Genomic DNA, 11,244 nt, shown 5'->3' with positions numbered 1-11,244 from the left:
CGCCCGGGGACTGGCTGCCTGCTCGGCTGGCCTTCTACTTTCTGACCCTGGCACCACATGACTATGTCACCTACTGTTAGGCTCAGGGACTAGCTGTGGGGGTATGGACCCTGGTATCCACAAGACAAGACATGGGCAGCACCATCAGAGGTGGCCCAGCCCACAAGATCAAGGCGTGCACGGTGCTGCTCGGCGAGCACCGCAAGTTATTGTATAGTACCAAATATGATACTTTCCTTGTAACCCTGCCCCTCCAGAGTATATAAGGAGAGGCAGGGGTCCCCTAGTGGACAGATCGATACATCTCAATGTAATACATCATAACACATGATGTAGGTATTACGTCATACTGACGGCCGAACCTGTCTAAATCTTGTGACTTGGTGCTTGTATTACCATCTCGCTCCTGATCTCGCTCACCTCTATGACAAATCTACCAACGTGGGATACCCCTCGATGGACTGCCGATCATCTTTTGTCGACACCAAGGAAAATTACTTTTAACTTTCTCACACTTAAAATTCAAATTTTTCAACGACCTCAGATGGAGAAATGATCAAAACTAAAGTTGTAGATCTTGAAAAGTTATACAACTTTGTAGTGCACATCTTTTTCATTTGAATTCGTTTAGGGTCTGAAATACTTATTTCAAAATCGGATAAAGATAAAACGCGAGAAAGGTGGAGCGGATAGGAGAGATAAGCGCAAGCCCCAGCGGCCGTGAATCACTCATTTTTCGCATAAAAATCACTTGACTTGTAACTGCCTGGTGGCGTCTTGTGAAGATATGTAGAGGTGGCTCAAAATATGCCTCTACAATCGGATGATTTCTGGAGGCGGAAGAACAGAGGCATTCCAGCCACCTCTACAAATCCAGTATGTAGTAGAGGTATCCATCATGCTCGGAAGATGGTTACGGCATTTCCTATTAGGAGCGGGTATTATTTGTATAACCATTGGTTTCATACCTAGGCCAGCTTACCCGTGCGAGTTATACTACAAGGACGACTTCCCAAGATTTGGTTGCTGTGGTTTATCTACAATTGACACATATGGTCAAGGAATGTTTTTTCTAGGGATATAGGTGGTGATCTAGTCTACTAATTGATTAATATTAGTGTGCCTGCGTTTATTTAAAATTTGTAGGTTGTGTGCATCATAATATGCAGAGGACGAGAGTGCTTTCAAGATGATTTTATCAAGTCGGTGTAATAAACTTAAAAGATAATAGATACTTTCTTATCGAGAAAAAGGTGCTAAAGCAGAAGGACCATTGTACTATACATATGCAAAATCATATAAGAAGGAATAGCGCCTCCTCTTGCATGAAATATATGGCCGAAAATTTTAAATTTTTTAAAACACTTCATTAGCCGTTTATGCTACTAAACCACTTCTGGAAATCAATTTCCAAAGGCAACTGCTTTACATAAACCGCCTGCGAAAATGCATTTACACTAGCGATTTCTTAAACTAACTGCCTCTAGAAATAAATTTACACTAGTGGTTGGCTTAGGTTAACTACCCGCGTAAATCATTTTACAGTGGCGGTTGGCTTAAGCTACACTGGTAGAGAACCGAGCTTTACTCCCGGTGGGGAACCCCCTCTAGTCCCGGTTCCCCACCCGGGAGCAAGCATCCGGGACTAAAGGGGGGGTCCTTTAGTCCCGGGTCAGGAACCGGGACTAAAGGAGGACCTTTAGTCCCGGTGGGTAACACTAACCGGGACTAAAGGTGCCTCCTGACATGCCACGATGGCCGGCACCTTTAGTCCCGGTTGGTAATACGAACCGGGACTAAAGGTTTTTTTCTTTTTTCTTTTCTTTTCATTTTTTTGTTTTCTTTTCAAAATAGGTTTTCGAAGTCGTATTGTACGCTGCTAATTATACATTTATACGCGCATATAGTATGTTTCGGTTCAAGCACAATGAACGTATTAAATCACACAATTCAAGCATAGAAATATATATATATATATATATATATATATATATATATATATATATATATATATATATATATATATATATATATATATATATATATATATGCATGCATGCATCATATATATATTTACATGCATGCATGCATATGTGTATTTTACATTATATTATTTCATGTGCATATATTACAAAAGATTGCATTATAGTTGTTGTGACATAACAAGTTTCCTCTCATCCTCTAGCTTGGCTTCAATGGCAGTGTTGGGTCGAAGTAGAACTCGCCCTTGGAATCGATGACCTGCTCATTAAAAAATCCGGCTATAGACTCTTGAATTGCTTTGATTTGGTCTTGCCGTATGACCTTTTTCTCCAACCATCGAGTCTACAGGTTTGAATTAAAGGAAAATAAATTAATATATGTACATATATATATATAAAGACATAGTAACACAATCAATAATAATAATTAAATAAATATATAGTGTATTTTTAACGTACTTTGAGTCTCTCTGTAGGAGTTCTTTGGGAGAGCACCTTGATAAACTTGCAAACATAGTAACCACAGTAGTTGTTCCCCTGTTCCTGCCTCAGACACCACTTTACGAGAAAAAGATTTGTCATCCAATCTGGTGATCCGGTGAAAGCTATATGTTTAATTAATAAAGATGATGCGATTCAGGGGACTTACTTTCAAAGGGATTACATTCAGTGGCGCTTTGCATTTTTCCATGTGTTGCTTCTCAATAAAGGTTTTCCAAACACTGCCCAATAAAAAATTTGCCACGTCATCAGATATAGTTAATCATCATGTTTGTGTGTATATATAGTTGCTAGAGATCCCGAAATTACCTCTGGATAATATCTATCATATCTTGGTAGTCTTGTTGTGGTTTTCTCATCGAGTCATAGATTATCAAGTGACTTTTCACCAGATCGATGTCCATCAATATCCAGTGATTGCTGCATGTGTTTATAGGATATAACGCATAACACTCATTAATTAACTAGAATCAACATATGAGCCATTAAGGCTATGATCGACATGATTAACACTCACTTGAAGTTATAGGGAAAGAGTATATCCTTCTTGTGGCGTTGGTTCACTAAGAAGTTCATGAGGTTACTCTCTGACTCAGACTTCCAATTAGTCTTTGGAGTAATTGGGTCTTTGAATACTATATGGGGATCAACAAAACCAATTTCATTGCAGCCTTCCTTTCTGAGCTCTGTCATTGTAAATCTGCATATATATAGTACTTGTTAGGATAATTTATATGCATATACACACATATGATGAGTTTAATAATAGATCGAAAGAATTATTACTTACAGGCAATAGCAGCTAATGATAACTTTGTCCAGAGAGGTCAGGTGGCATAGTTGATGAAATTCTGCAAAGTCAACATACATAACATCATCGCCACGGAACCAATGTTCGTCTCTAATTCTGACACCAACGCAGAAGTCTCCACTGGTAGACGCCTGCATGTACCACTTGTTTAGCAGGTACATTTGCGTCCCCAGATCAGATAAGGCTTGAGGGTTGTATAGACTCTGGCCTAGTACAAATTTTTTCTTCCAAATATCAACCTCCGCCGCACTCTCAATGTTTCCATCACCAAACATCTGGTAAAGGTCGAGACCAGTCTCATCAAGAAATTCACCAAGGTGATCCAAATCGACATCCGGAGGTATGTTTGCCTGATGCATTAATCCTAAATTCGAACCATATTCATTACCAACAACTAGCGGGGGGATTGATTGGTGCGCTTGTTGTCCGAGTTGGGCAACTCCTTTCCCTGCCCGCTTCTTTTTCTGTGCCGCCTCAATTGACTTGGTGAGAGTGCGGTCATAGTCTGATAACGTTGATTTGGACGGCTTACGAGATTCCCGCTGTTGTTGCTGGTAAGAAGTCACCTTTTTTCTTAGAATATCCGGAGCTATGAAGAAGTACGGTTTCTCCGGGTTTCTCCTTGCTTCTTGATTCATTTTAAGTTTGTCATAGAATCTAGACATGTCTTTTTTATATGCATCAGTTCCTTCTTCCTTCTCTTCAGATATTATTTTGGGAATAGCCCTTGGTTTCACGGTGGCTTTCTTTGCAGGCGGGGACTGGTTCTTCGTTTGAGGGGCTGGCCTCTTGCTAGGCTTCTTGGTAGGCGGGGGCGGGGGAGGCGTTGGAGACCTCCTTGGAGGTGTTGGCAGCGGCGTTGGAGACCTCCTTGGAGGTGGCGGCTGTGGCGTTGGAGACCTCCTTGGAGATGGTGTGGATGCAGCCTCGTCTTCCAACACAATGTCATCGTACAGAGCACTATGATGATCTGGCGATTGAACAATTGGATTTAGGTTGGGGGAGGATCTGCTACAAAAAAAGGAATGACATATTATTATGAGCAGATTGTTAATTATTTAAGCCAATACAAATTAATGATGTAGTGTTTTCATCCGCACGTACCTATGGTGAGGTAGTTCAGGAGGAGGTGGAGCCGACATCCCTGGAATGATGATGTAGCGCTTGCGCCATAGAATGAATGTCTTCTCCGCTTCTCCTAGAGTCTTCTCGCCATCACCTCCAGGAATGTCAAGAGGCAAATCACTAAAACCTTTTTCAGCTTTATCTACCGAGATGGTAGCATATCCTTCTTGGATTATATTCCCATGAATCCTTGGTGTCTTGGTTCGGTCGATAGGATTAACAAGACCGATAGCCACCTTGATTGTGGAATTCTCCTTCGGAATGTGTAGCTCACACGTTGTACAAGGTTCAGTGACGTCATCCACAGGGAAGCGCAGTCCTGTGTCCCCTTGATTTGGTATCTCCGTGGAAGCGCAGCTGCTTTTCAACTGAACAGATTGGCTAATGTTGATTCCTGGCTCTGATGCCTGCTTGCTTGCACTCACTGCTATTTGCACTTGCCTTTTGATTTCCTCCTGCATTCTCGCTTCAAGGTTTTTTTCCCGCTCCTGTGCTTCACGCACCGCTTCCTCCAACCTCTGGAGCCGCTGTGCCTCTTCTTCCTTCTTTCTCTGGCGACTTCTGTAGGAAGGTCTGTCCTGAGGGAATCCATGCTCCCATGAGACACTTCCTTTGCCTCTAGTTCGGCCACCATGTTCAATAGTCCCGATGGCGTATGTCAGCTCATCCTTCTCTCTGTTGGGCCTGAACGCACCACTAGCAGTAGCTCTCTGAGCATAAAACAATCTTTCTGCTGCTTCTTGCAGTCTTGCGCCATAAACGCACTTCCCTGTCTCCTGGTCTAGTGTTCCCCCATGACCGAAAAACCAATTCTTTGCACGTTCTCCCCACTCGAGTGATTCTGGTCTGATACCCTTGGCAAGAAGGTCTGCTTCCATTTTGTTCCACTTCTTAATGGCAGTCGGGTAGCCACCTGATCCCAAGGTATGGTGGTATGTCTTCTGTTGGGCATTACGTTGGTTCTTTATCACCCGACTCACACCCTCTTCCGAAGTCTTGTACTGTACAAACTCATCCCAATAGGGCCTCTGCTTTGAGATCGGGCCTGGGACAGTAAAATCTGGTGCTATGTTCTTCTTGACATACGTCGTGTATAGGTGTTTCTTCCAAGTCTGAAACTAGGTGGCCATCTTCTTCATTGCCCAATCCCTAACTCGCTCCTTCAATTCATCACCATCTATTATATCATCATAACCATCTGTTTGGAGCGTGAAATGTACCAAGACATCATTCCAAATTAACGCCTTGTCACGATCGGAGACAAAACTGATATGAGGAGCATTGGTCTTCTTCTTCCATTCAAGGGTACTAATCGGGAGCCGGTCCCGTACAAGGTAACCACAGTGGTGCACAAATTTCATTTTATTCGGCCCCCCCGGTTCTCCTGTATCCACATTGAACTCCGAGATGATGAAGCGACCCTCCAATGGCTTTTTGGGACCTCGAACATTTTTACTCTTCGTTGTAGTTGTTGATGTCGATCCAGAGGGCTACAAAACATAAACATTATTTTTAATGTCATGAGCACACATAAGACATATGATAATATATATAGCTAATAATAAAAAATATATACTTGGCCAATATGTTGTTGCTAATTTTGTTCAAGAGCTAAGTACTGACTCCCGTCATCTGCATCCTCTTGCACGTTATTTTTAGCACCATCATCGCCGGCAACTTGAGTGCCAGTGTTGATCAAATTCATCATCAACTCCTCCTCATCCATATTTCTCGGGTCGGCCATCTAGCTTCAAAAAACAAAACCAATATATAGTACGTCAAATCTTTGCTTATTACATGCGTAAAATCTACAAACAATATGCATTATTAAATCTTGCCCCTCGGTCACGGACGCAATTCGCCACACTAGGACGAACTACGTCGGTACTAGGGTGAATTAGGGCACGAGAAAGGGCGGTGTGACAAGAGTGGCGGTGCTCCACTCCGCCGTATATATGTCTGTACACATGGGTGAACGAGGGCGGCGGTGCTCCGCCATATACGTAGAAACGCATGGACGAAATGCATATGAATACAAATGACGTATATATACGTGTCGGCGCGGTGGCCGGTGTGCTGACGACGATGACGTGAGGCGGGCCGGCGTGCTGACGACGACGACGACGTGAGGCGGGCCGGGGCGGTGTCGGTGCGTGATGTTGTGATCCTATGTACCATGTGAACCATGTAGTCATTCATCATATGAGAAAATTCTATGTTAATAATGTAAGTATAAGTCATTATGAAATGTAAGTATATGTGTCTTATTGCTCATATAACCATTACTATTTCCGAAATGATAAGAATTTATTTTCTTCTTCTACAGGCGATCTCTGATGCTATGATATAAAGTTTGAAGATAGTCTTCCCGGAAAAAAATATGTAATGCTCATATTACTTTAGCAACATTAATATATTATATCTGTATATTCAAAGTTCACAAATGAAGAAACATTGAAGTTTTCCTTCATTTGTCTGTAGCCATGCATGCAAGTCCAACCAAAACTGCTAACATCATCACATGTGATATTTTTGATAAACTAAAAAACGCTTAGTTTACAAACTGGGTATCAAAATTGAGTTCCTATTTGACCATTATATATCCTACAACAAATCCTTCAAAAAAAAAGACCCTACATGAATATATTTGGATAAAATTTCGTTAACAAACATTGATCTATGAAGATAGAAAAAATTCTTCTATTGAAACTGCATCTTGGAATAATGGCATATCATATAGTGATGAATATATGGCGGTTGATGGGCTGGATCATTTTCAGCTTTAGTGACAACGACAATGGTTGCCATCCTGAGGAGTTTGTAACGAAAGTTCATTAGCGGATGGTTCGTAGCGTTGTTTCCAAATAATATATAGCGTGTTTATTATACAAGCCATGGATTTACATCGATCTAATTAATTTCTAAAGTAATTTCATTGGTGGTCCTTAATTATACTTGTCATGAGTTCAGGTCCCAGTGATCTTAAAATGTATTTTTGTACCATAAAATGCAGTTTTTGACACTCTAATTAAACTTGCTAATTTATCCATATAATATCCAAATATTCAAAACTTGCCTTAAGATATGTTTTTATTTAAAATCATTTAGAGTTCCAAATATTCATTTTTAGTTCCTAGATTTTGTGATTCAAAATTTGGAATTTTCAATCGACCTCGAGCGTTGACATGGCTTACACCAAAGTTGTAGTTTTCGACGTGATCTATAACTCGGCAGTGGAGGGCTCGGACGAATGTACAAAGAGATCGACGAATATATCACCTCGATCAAGCTCGGCAGTGTGGAGGGCCTCGGGCGCGGTGGGGCAACGCGCGGTGGAGGGCCTCGGGCGCGGAGGAGGGCGCGGTGGAGGGCCACGGGCGCGCGCGGAGGAGGGGCACGGGCGCGCGCGGTGGAGGCCGCACGAGGAAGAAGACGGCGGCGCCGGTGTCATGGAAGGCGAACGGACGCGGCGCGAGGAAGAAGAGGGCGGCGGTGTTCGACGAGGAAGAAGACGAGCGGATCGATCTGCGCCAGACGCTGGAGGTTATATATCAGAGAGAATTACTCCCGGTGCCAGCCACCAACCGGGAGTAAAAACCCTTTACTCCCGGTGCGTGTTACCAACCGGGAGTAAAGGTATACCTTTACTCCCGGTTGGTAACACGCACCCGGAGTAAAGGGTTTTTTTTGGCGGGCCACGAAACTGCAGCCCACCTTTACTCCCGGGTGGGCTTCCCACCCGGGAGTAAAGGTGGCCTGCAGTTTCGTTTCCCGCCTGTTTTAAGCAATAGTCTTGTTAAATACAATAGAAATGCAATAGTTTTTGTTAAATACATAGTAAATTAAATAAAAGGCATAAAATTATTTTGTTAAAAATATGAATTTTCTTTTTGTTTATTGCACATAGGAAAAATCGATAACCTAACTTTTTTTATTTTTTGTTAGAATTATAAAACATAATGTAACTAATATTTATTATTTCATTAATGCAAAAATGTAGTGTTTAATTAAAATTATTAAAACTATTGGTTTTGGACAGGAAATTTGTTTTCACATCATTTTAACGTTAATATTTTAATTTTTCATCACTCAGTATCCTAATTTACCTTTTTGAGAGAGAAATCCCACCAAATCAAACATTGATTTAATTTGAAACATGACATAATAAACATCTGAATTCACAATTATTACATAATATCTCAAACACACACTATATTAAATCACTATATCATCAAGTGGGCACAGCAGTGAACTTCTTCTTTACGTATGTCCCTTGGTTATGATCGCTTCGTAACCATGGAGTGTCCTCATCATTTACCAAGATGCTAGGGTCTTTGTTCACTTTGAAGGGCGGAATTCGGTCATCCTTTTCATATTCTTCTAACATGTCCGACTTGTCCTCAATTCCCACGATGACTCTTTTCCCTGAAAGAACTATGTGGCGCTTTGGCTCTTTGGTTGAGTCATTATCGTTTTTCCCTCTTTTTGGTTTGGTAGACATATCATTGACATAGAACACCTGATTCACATCCTTGGCAAGGACGAATGGTTCGTCTTTGTACCCAATATTACTAAGGTCTACTGTTGTCATTCCATACTCGTTGTCTACTGTTACCCCGCCTCCGGTCACCTTGACCCATTGGCACTTGAACAATGGGATCTTCAAAGTAGGTGCATATTCTAGTTCCCATATTTCATCTATGCGTCCATAATATGTCTGCTTATTCCCATTCGGGTCTGTGGCATCTATGCAGGACACCACTGTTTTGGTTGGTACTCCTTTTATCTTGGGCTACTGTGTAGAATATGTTCTCATTTATCTCGTACCCTTTGTATGTGACGATATGCCATGATGGTTGCATAGCCAATAAATATAGTTGCTCATGGATGCTCTCATCACCTTGACATTTTTTTCGCAACCAACCGCCGAAAGTTTCCATGTGCTTATGCGTAATCCAAGCTTCAATCTTCCCTGAAAACTCGGATCGTAAGAGATCCTTGTGTGTCTCAATATACGGATCTACCAAAGAGGAGTTCTGTAGAACTGTGTAGTGCGCTTTATTGAAATAATCATCATCCATACCAATATATGTTTTCCTCCCTAGTGTCCCCTTTCCGCTTAGTCTCCCCTCATGTCTCGATTCAGGAACACCAATCGAGTCAAGGTCGGGAATAAAGTCAACACAGAACTCAATGACCTCTTCTGTTCCATAGCCCTTGGCGATGCTTCCTTCTGGGCGAGCACGGTTGTGAACATATTTCTTCAGGACTCCCATGAATCTCTCTAAGGGGAACATGTTGTGTAGGAACACAGGACCGAGAGTGAAAATCTCCTTGACTAGGTGAACTAGGAGGTGTGTCATAATATCAAAGAAGGAAGGAGGGAACACTAACTCAAAGCTGACGAGACATTGAACCACATCATTCTGTAGTTTAGCTAGATCAGTTGGATCAATTGCCTTCTGAGAAATTGCATTGAGGAATGCACATAGCTTCACAGTGGCTAGACGTACATTTGGAGGTAGAATTCCTCTTAATGCAACTGGAAGTAATTGCGTCATGAGAACGTGACAGTCATGGGACTTTAAGTTACAGAATTTCTTCTCTGGCACATTTATAATACCCTTTATATTCGAGGAGAATCCAGATGGTACCTTGATGTTGTTTAAGCATTCAAACATGATTTCCTTCTCCTCTTTGCTTAGAGTGTAGCTAGCAGGACGTAAGTAATGGCGTCCATCATCTGTCTTCTCTGGATGCAGGTTGTCTCTTTCTCTCAAACAACGCAGGTCCTGTCGTGCTTCAAATGTGTCCTTAGGCTTTCCATACACACCCATAAAGCCTAGCAGGTTCACACAAAGATTCTTCGTCAGGTGCATCACGTCGATCGAGCTACGGACCTCCAGGACTTGCCAATAGGGTAGGTCCCAAAATATGGACTTTTTCTTCCACATGGGTGCGTGACCGTTAGCGTCTTTCGGAATAGGTTGGCTTCCATGTCCTTTTCCAAAGACGACTTTCACATCATTGACCATATCAAGTACATCCTCACCGGTTCGGTTGCGAGGCTTGGTCAGGTGGTCTGCCTTCCCTTTAAAATGCTTGCCTTTCTTTCTTACGGGGTGATTTGCAGGAAGAAATCGACGATGGCCAAGGTACACGACCTTTCGACATTTTTTCAAGAATACACCTCTAATATCACCGAAGCAGTGTGTGCATGCATTAATATCCCTTGTTTGACTGTCCTGAAAGATTACTTAGAGCAGGCCAATCATTGATTGTTACGAACAACAATGCTCGCAGATCAAAGTGTTCCTGTTTGTACTCATCCCACACACGTACACCTTCTTTATTCCACAAAATGAGAAGTTCGTCAATAAGTGGTCTCAGGTACACATCGATGTCATTGCCAGGTTGCTTCGGGCCTTGGATGAGCACAGGCATCATAATGAACTTCCGCTTCATGCATAACCAAGGAGGAATGTTGTAGATACTTAGAGTAACAGGCCAAGTGCTATGACTACTGTTCTGCTCTCCAAAAGGATTGATACCATCTGTACTTAAAGCAAACCTTAAGTTTCTTGCGTCATTTGCAAACTCCGGGAATTCTCTGTCGATTGCTCTCCACTGGGACCCATCAGCAGGGTGTCTCAACATATTGTCTACCTTACGGTCTTCTTTGTGCCATCGTAACAATTTTGCATGTTCTTTGTTTCTGAACAGACGTTTCAAGCGTGGTATTATAGGAGCATACCACATAACCTTGGCTGGGATTTTCTTACGCGGACGTTCGCCCTCAACATCACCAGGGTCATCTCGCCTGAT

Source organism: Miscanthus floridulus, chromosome 10 (assembly GCF_019320115.1).
Source record: "Miscanthus floridulus cultivar M001 chromosome 10, ASM1932011v1, whole genome shotgun sequence".
Classification (NCBI taxonomy): Eukaryota; Viridiplantae; Streptophyta; class Magnoliopsida; order Poales; family Poaceae; genus Miscanthus; species Miscanthus floridulus.
Note: the sequence above shows the minus strand (reverse complement) of the source record.